The sequence below is a fragment of the Thermobia domestica genome, chromosome 12, assembly GCF_964235325.1.
Source record: "Thermobia domestica chromosome 12, izTheDome1.hap1.1, whole genome shotgun sequence".
NCBI lineage: Eukaryota > Metazoa > Arthropoda > Insecta > Zygentoma > Lepismatidae > Thermobia > Thermobia domestica.
In genome coordinates this window covers 28,491,018-28,498,872 of record NC_137465.1, presented here as the reverse complement: position 1 = coordinate 28,498,872, position 7,855 = coordinate 28,491,018, and the positions used below count along the sequence as shown (strand labels likewise).

Sequence of the window (7,855 nt, the reverse complement as noted above, 5' to 3'; positions counted from 1 at the left end):
TGATTTCGGCCCTGTTTCTCAACGGCCAATGTCTCTTGTGATACATGAGTGGTTGCAGAACACTTTTTCGTTTACTATTGATCAAGTGTTGAGTATAGAAATGGATATGTATCGTAAGTGTGTTTTCGTCAAACTGGTCTCTTTACAGTTATGTGAGAAAATTCTTCGTGATACAAATGGTGTTGCAAAGTTTAGTGATTCCCAGAGTTCATACGATATAAAAGTGACTTGGGCTGATGTTACTATTTTAACCGTGAAACTGCATGTCACTCCCTTGGAGTTGACACATACTGATATCCAAAATGTTCTTGAAAAATACGGTAAGATCTATAGTATACAGGACGAACTTTATTCCGCTGAACATGTCTACCCTGTTCGAACTGGCACGAAATTAATTAAAATGGAAGTGAAACATGCCATCCCTTCGTTTATAAGCATTCAAAATAGTCGCTATTGTGTTACCTATCCTGGTCAACAAAAGACATGCTTGCGATGCAATTCCCTTCAACATCTTCACTCTGCGTGTCCTCTCCGTCCTCAGCCCCAGACTATTTCTGCTTCTTCGAGTTATGCTGGACGAGTATCTGTTCCCAAGCCTTCCCATTTGCTATCACCGCCGGATTTTGTTCCTAAATTTTCCACCCTCGCCCAAACTGTTCCGCAGCGAGGAGGTGAAGTCAGTTTATCCACAGTGTCTCCTTCGGTATCCGCACTAGACGGTGGTAATTATGATATGAATGTGAACGATAACACCATACCTGTTATGAACAATATCAGTGAGTTTCCCCCCCTCTCGTCTGACAGTGATACTGCCCACGACAAGACCACATCGGGTGATAATGATACTGACGGTCACCAGCCTCTGAATGTACAACCAACTGAGTTCCCAGATACACTGCACCAACCTCCCACCTCAACTGTCTCCCCAATGGAAATTGCTTCCAATATGGCCGAATCTCTTCCCTCTTCTTCACCTGCTGCTTCCATTACTATGATTACCGACGCAAGTGTGAGCCCCATTCAACCACCCTTGGGAAATCTTAGTGTTTCACCTCAATCTTCCCCTGCTCTAAGTATTCCAGCAGATGATCAAGGGCAAGAGTACTCCTCTCAGCGAGAAAGTGTAAGATGTGCATCCAGTTCCCCTGATCGTGCTAAACGGAAACGTACGAAACGACAAGAATTGAGTAAAGCCCTGTCTCAAAGAACTGAACATCTGTCTGAAGATATCGTTTCCACACGTTCTTCTGACAATAAGTAAGTACTACAACATTGCAATAGTGGATCAAATTTTCAATTTGTGTCTGTTTTTTTTTTGTCTAATCTGTACATTAATAAGACAATACCGACGATTTCTTTGTCAACATTGAGTTACATGACATTTCCATTCTCACCATTAGTGGAATTTCTAGGATAATTCAGTTAAGCATCGGGCCTGTTATCGACTCCAATATCCTGTGTCAAATATGGTGTACTTACAGAAAAACCTACATTTTTATACAGTGTTTCTCTTCATAATTTTCATGTCTGTCAAGATAGCCACCATCAATATTAACAACTTGCAGACACCTATGAAACAATTTTCCTTACGTGATTTTCTTGTACAGTCGCACATAGATATCGCACTCTTACAGGAAGTTGGTTTAGAACAGCTCAATTTTGGAACAGCTTATACAGTATACAATAACTATACCGCAAACGGCACAGGTACTGCAATAGTGGTTAAGAATGATGTAAACTTTACACCTGGAGAAATTCACCCAACCGGGAGAATAATAACTGGCACACTAGGAACTATACAGGTCGTAAATCTGTACTCACCGTCAGGAGCACAGCAACGTTTAGAAAGGAATGATTTTTATGCGCATGATGTTCCGTCTACCTTATCCCCAAATACTGAACATTTTTTAATAGCTGGAGACTTCAATTCCGTCATCCATCCTGAAGACCAAACTCCTGGTTTTAACTATTGTCCTACCTTACATGAATTGGTTACAGGATTTCATTTACAAGACAGTTGGTCATTGAAACGTCCAAATGAACGTGGATATACTTACATACGGAACAACTCCGCTTCGAGAATTGACCGCATCTATTTGTCTTCCGTTCTTGCAAAAAAGATAATAGACGTAGAAGTTACACCTACCATCTTTTCTGATCATCAAGCTTATGCCATATCCTTGAAAATTCCTGACGCTAAAATTGAACGTGGCAGAGGCTATTGGCATTTCAACACTTCCCTTCTTTCTGACACCTCTTTCTGTGAAGAATTTGCAGCTAAATGGCAATATTGGGTGACACAACAACGACATTTCCGAACTCTCAGCGAATGGTAGCATCAATATCTGAAACCTCGCGTTTCTAGTTTCTCCAGATGGTATTCTTCGGAGAAAAGTCGAGATAATCGAGCCCTGTATAATTTTTTCTACAGATGTTTGTGTGACGCTCAACATTCTGCAATTTCTGATCGTACTTTCTTACCTACTGTTAATAAATTTAAAGCAAAGCTTTTAACCATGAATAGACACAAAATGAAAGGTGTACTTATTCGAAGTAAATCTCCCATATTCGATCTCGAGGAAGAGCCATCACTCTATCATGTTATACAGGAATATAAGCGTGGTGCGAGTCAATTATTAACTCGTATTCAAGATAAGGATGGGAATATCTTTTCTTCCTTCCCTGAAATCAAAAAAGCATTTTATTCCTACTATAATAACCTCTTTGGCGAACGCGGTAATGCAAACACCGACCATCAGATCCTAAAGAACCTCTCTCCAGTGGTCGATTATGATTCCGCTAGAAACATGGAAACCCCAATTACGAAAGAGGAGGTAGAATCTGCTGTAATGAACGCACGTAGTAACAAATCTCCTGGTCTTGATGGACTTCCAGCGGAATGGTACCAACGCTTCTTCCCTTTGATAGGGGACACTTTAACAGCCTTAGTTAATGAATATTTCAGTGATGCGCCTGTGCACAATTATAAATCTCCAGGAGTAACAGTACTTATTTCCAAAAAGAGTTCTGCAAGTTTGGTCACTGATTATAGACCCATTACCCTAATGAATTCTGATTACAAAATTCTGGCCCGCTGCTTGAACAATAGACTCCAACCGTATTTGGTATCGTTGGCGGGACCGCATCAATTTACAAGTGTCGGAGATAGGAAAATCTACCATCTTCTGCAAACGATTCGAGATTTCATTGCCAGTTGCCAAGATTCACCAAGCACTCCTGCGATTTTATCAATTGACTTTCATCAGGCATTCGACAGAGTCAACCATGCCTATTTATGGACTCTTCTACAAATGTTCGGCGTAGGGGAGACCTTCATACGATGGATCCGTGTATTATATGACGAAGCACAAACAAAGCTCAAAATAAATGGCTTTCTGAGTGATCCTATAAAAATCAACCGAAGTGTCCGACAAGGCTGTCCGCTGAGCATGACACTTTTCATCATTTCCCTGAGTCCCTTACTAAGTCACATTGCCGCACATATTCAAGGGATTCCTCTTTACAACAATAGACTCAAAATTTGTAGTTATGCGGATGATGTAACGGTATTTCTACGTGACCAAGAGGATCTTCATTCTGTGGAAACATGCCTTAGGGTCTATGTGAATCTATCCGGCACTCTGGTAAATCGCGCGAAGACTAAAGTACTGCCACTTGTACACAACTCTTACGACACACAATTACAAGTAGTCGACCAACTGAAAATTCTTGGGATAACTTTTACGCCTGTCCTTGCTGATACCATACTACTCAATTATAACAAGTTAGTTAATACTGTGCGACATATTCTCCAACTTCACAGATCCCGTCAGCTAAGCTTACAGTCCAGAGTATGTTTTCTCAATATCTTTGCATTTTCCAAAATATGGTTTCTAGCACAGATCCTTCCTATACCCTCTCACATTGTTAAACGTTTTACCAGTGTTGGCAATTGGTTTATTTGGCACGGTCATATCTTCCGGGTCAAATATCCATATACCTGCCTACCAACCGGACAAGGTGGCTTAGGGCTTGTACATATTGGCTGTAAAGCAATGGCTTTATTTCAGTTTCGCTGTTTTCAAAATATTCAACACAATGCAAATTGGACCAGCCATAGCATCTTAGCTGATTGTATTGAGCGTACAAGTATGACCTTGCCTCTAAATATTACTACAATCCCTCGCTGCTATTGGTATTTCAGAGAAGTGGTTGCTGATTATCTTTATATGACTGCTGAGCAACACGCATCAATAACCTCGGTGAAGTGTCATTATCTATTGCTCCTCAACAAATTGACCCTTGAGCCTCCTCGTCTGGAATTGAAACATCCGAATAGCAACTGGTCTCAGATTTGGCGAAATATTTTTGCCGCTCATCTTCCACGATATGTTCAATCGACGTGGTATACTGTTGTTAATGAGCTTCTTCCCACGAACGCTAAAAAACATCGTCTCAAGTTCAGTGATAGTCCTCGTTGTGACAAGTGTGGTAATGAAGATGATCTTGTGCATCGATTAACTAAATGTGGGTTTGCAGCAGGAATATGGTTTAAATTTCAAACAGTAATAAGCAAAATCTGTCGTACGGTTCCTACTCTTACCACAGTTCGAATATTCATTCTACCGGACTATAAATTCTATCTAACAACTAGACATAATTCAATTCCATGGCTAACAGCTAATACGATTGAATATATATTACACACCTCCAAGCCATGCTACAGGATCGACTATCAAGATTTCTTGTGTACACAATACAGACACTATCCTCCAGCTAGAAAGAAAAAGCTATTTGCAAACTACCTGGACATAGCACTTTCTGAATATATATGAACTTCCAAACTCAATGACAACCACTCCTACCTTTGGTGAACTGTTTTTGTGAATATTGTCTTTCGGACTTTTCCCAATATCTGTGTACGATTCCGTTCCAGTATACACTTTTTTCTCTTTATGTTAATATCATGTTAATAATGTAATTCATTTCATATTAATCCCATGTACTGATGTTGTATTACTATTGTATTTCATATGTATATTACTATGTAACAATAAATAAGTAATAATAATAATAATAAAAGTGGTTAGGACATTGCGTTGTGGCCGCAATAACCCAGGTTCGAATCCTGGTCACGGCAGTGGAAATATTACCATTGGATGAGATAAAATTTTTACCGATATCAGTAAATTCTTATTGTATAGAATAGGATACACAATCTGTATTTTTAGGTCTACTTTCCTAAATACTTTGTATATAATTCATCCCACCGAGTGAGAAAATATTTTATATAAAAAAGATCAACTTAAATGACATGCTCGCTAATGCTGCTGTACGGACCGATGGAAGCGTATTGGGCCATATTAAGAAGCTCAATGACAGTGAAATTAAAATATCTCTAATTTTACCGTAATTATGTGATATCCAAATAGATAAAAGATAATCGAAACGCTTAACAAGAGCTTCCTACACAATATTATTTTACATAACATACCATTATCATGACTCACACATCTGCTTTCGATTTCCAGCCAATTTTAAAATCGGCATTTATTTTCGCGTTTCTAAATGGCTGCAAACGGAGAGATACTAGGTGACTGGTGATAACGGAAACTCATGTAAAATAATATTGTCTAGCGCGCTCTTGGCCCACATTTCGATTCTTTTATTTATTTGAAGATCTGACATAATTACTGTAAAATTAGCGATATTTTAATTTCGCTGTGATTAGGCATCTTATGGCTGTAATCTTTATTATAATAATAACCGAAAACTTCCTAAGGAAATTAATTATTGGTTTCTTCCCCACGAAGATTCCTTCGATACAGTTGCATTTACGTATTTGTATTTTTTTTTTGTTTATAACTTTGAACCATACTCGTCCCTCGGTTTAACGGATTTCAGAATGAGAGGATAAAATCTTGAAGAGCCGATTCGGTTCTGAAACTCCTGATTTTAAACTAATTTACTGTATTCTAGTGTATATTTACAGTGTGCTATCAGGTATTTTAGAGTGTAAGATAGGATAATTTGATTAGAAAGTACTTTTCTGTATAATTCCCTTTCGTGAGGGGTCCACATTTCGAAACTATATGAAGTTGTATTTATTAAACCATCATTAATGCATAGGCATGAATGATACTGGTTTAGCATGAACACAAACGCTGTCAAGAAAACTTCAAACGAATAGCCACTTATTTTAGGCCGTATTACATAAGCACGTAATTTAATGAATATCCCGTATTCTCAAGAAAATAAGACCTAGTCATAAAAATTGGCTCTAGCATACAATTATTATTAATATAAGTCCTATTCTCAAAATATAATCCAGTAGTTGCAGAGATGGAGTCAGATTACTTTGTAGTACCTTAGTTACTTTTTCTATAGGCAGTTTTTAGAATGTTATATTTTCTTCTTTCCTTTTCGAGCGCCGGGTTTTGAAAATCAGTGTTGGTGCCCTAATTCACAGTCTAAAATATGGTGTATGGAATCTCAAAGCCTTAGCGTGTGCCTCTACTCTGAAAAATTTGGAAGTTGACTTTCTTTGAAATGTGGTTTTAGATATTTTAGAATAAAATGGAAGTACTTTTCAGAATGGAAAATACTTTTGAATGACTGTATGGCAGCGGAAACAGCGAGGTTTTAGCTTCTAACCCCTCTCTCTTTTAGTTCTCTTTTCGCTTTTCTGAACGCTCTATTGACTTATATATTTAAGAAAAGGAAAGAAACAGAAGCGAATGAAATCAGTTGAATGGAGTAAACGAATGCAGTTCGCATTGTTGAATAATGAGTTTTAGTAGGTTTTATTATATGGAATTACGTATGAGAATTAAATAAAATACAAAGTCTAAATTTAAAACATGGTCCTGTGACTGACTTGGACAAAGTGACAAAGAAAGCACCTGTAATACTCACAGCTTGTCTGTCTAATCAATGAGTAACACAATACTCTTACTGATAGCCCCTATTGCCAATTGTATTTCTTCGAATAAAACGGAGAGAAATGCGAAGTTTAAAATTTTACACCTTAGGGGGCACCCGGGTTTGAACCAGGGACCTCTCGATCTGCAGTCGAATGCTCTACCACTGAGCTATACCCCCATGAAAAGCAGAAGGCATACGCTATTTCTTCCATGTATGGAACCGGAAGTAGTAGTAGGTTTCCAACGTTTGTAGTTTCTAGAGTGATAGGGACAGAGACAAAACCATTAGTTGAACCATTGAATTCATTTAAGAAAAGAGAAAAATAACTTCTTGATATATGTTACCGTTTTTAGTCTTTGTGGATCAATCTGAAACATGAAGTTAAAGCAAACATCGAATATCCACTTCCAGTTTCAGTAGAGTAATAATGGCCGTGATAGTATCGATTTTTGGAATGTTGAATCCATACCAGAAGCCATACCTCGCTATTTATTACCATTTTTACACTATGAAAAAGTTGAAACCAGTAACTGTAGATTTTTACTATTGTAGTTTCTGTTTTAATAGAGGGTTACGAATGAATGATCCTATATACAAGGAAATTTTAAGAAAAATCCGTTTGCCCATGTTAAAGAAATTTCCGGAAAGTGCGAAGTCAGTCCAGTAGCGCTGGTGTAGTAGTTCAGTAGACAATGAGCGGTGAAGAGAGTAGATTCTGTTTCCGTTCACTCGTCCGCTATAACAATTGAAAATTAAGGCTCCAATAGATAAGGACATCAATGTGAAGTGCGTGTAGTAATACGATTTTTGAGTAAACTGAACTCTCGACAGCAGGAATTGATTACAACAATTCAGACAAGCCATCCAGAACGAGCGTCGGATAATGGTGAGTTTCAGTCTGGTATTGGTTGACAATAATGCTCGACGTACT

General features: G+C 38.1%; 1 non-coding gene across 1 annotated transcript; it reads right to left on the bottom strand.

The window, feature by feature from the left end:
• Nucleotides 1-7,029: 7,029 nt before the first annotated feature.
• Nucleotides 7,030-7,101, bottom strand: TRNAC-GCA (transfer RNA cysteine (anticodon GCA)). Its single transcript has one exon. It is a non-coding gene; the product is annotated as a tRNA-Cys (tRNA).
• Nucleotides 7,102-7,855: the final 754 nt, after the last annotated feature.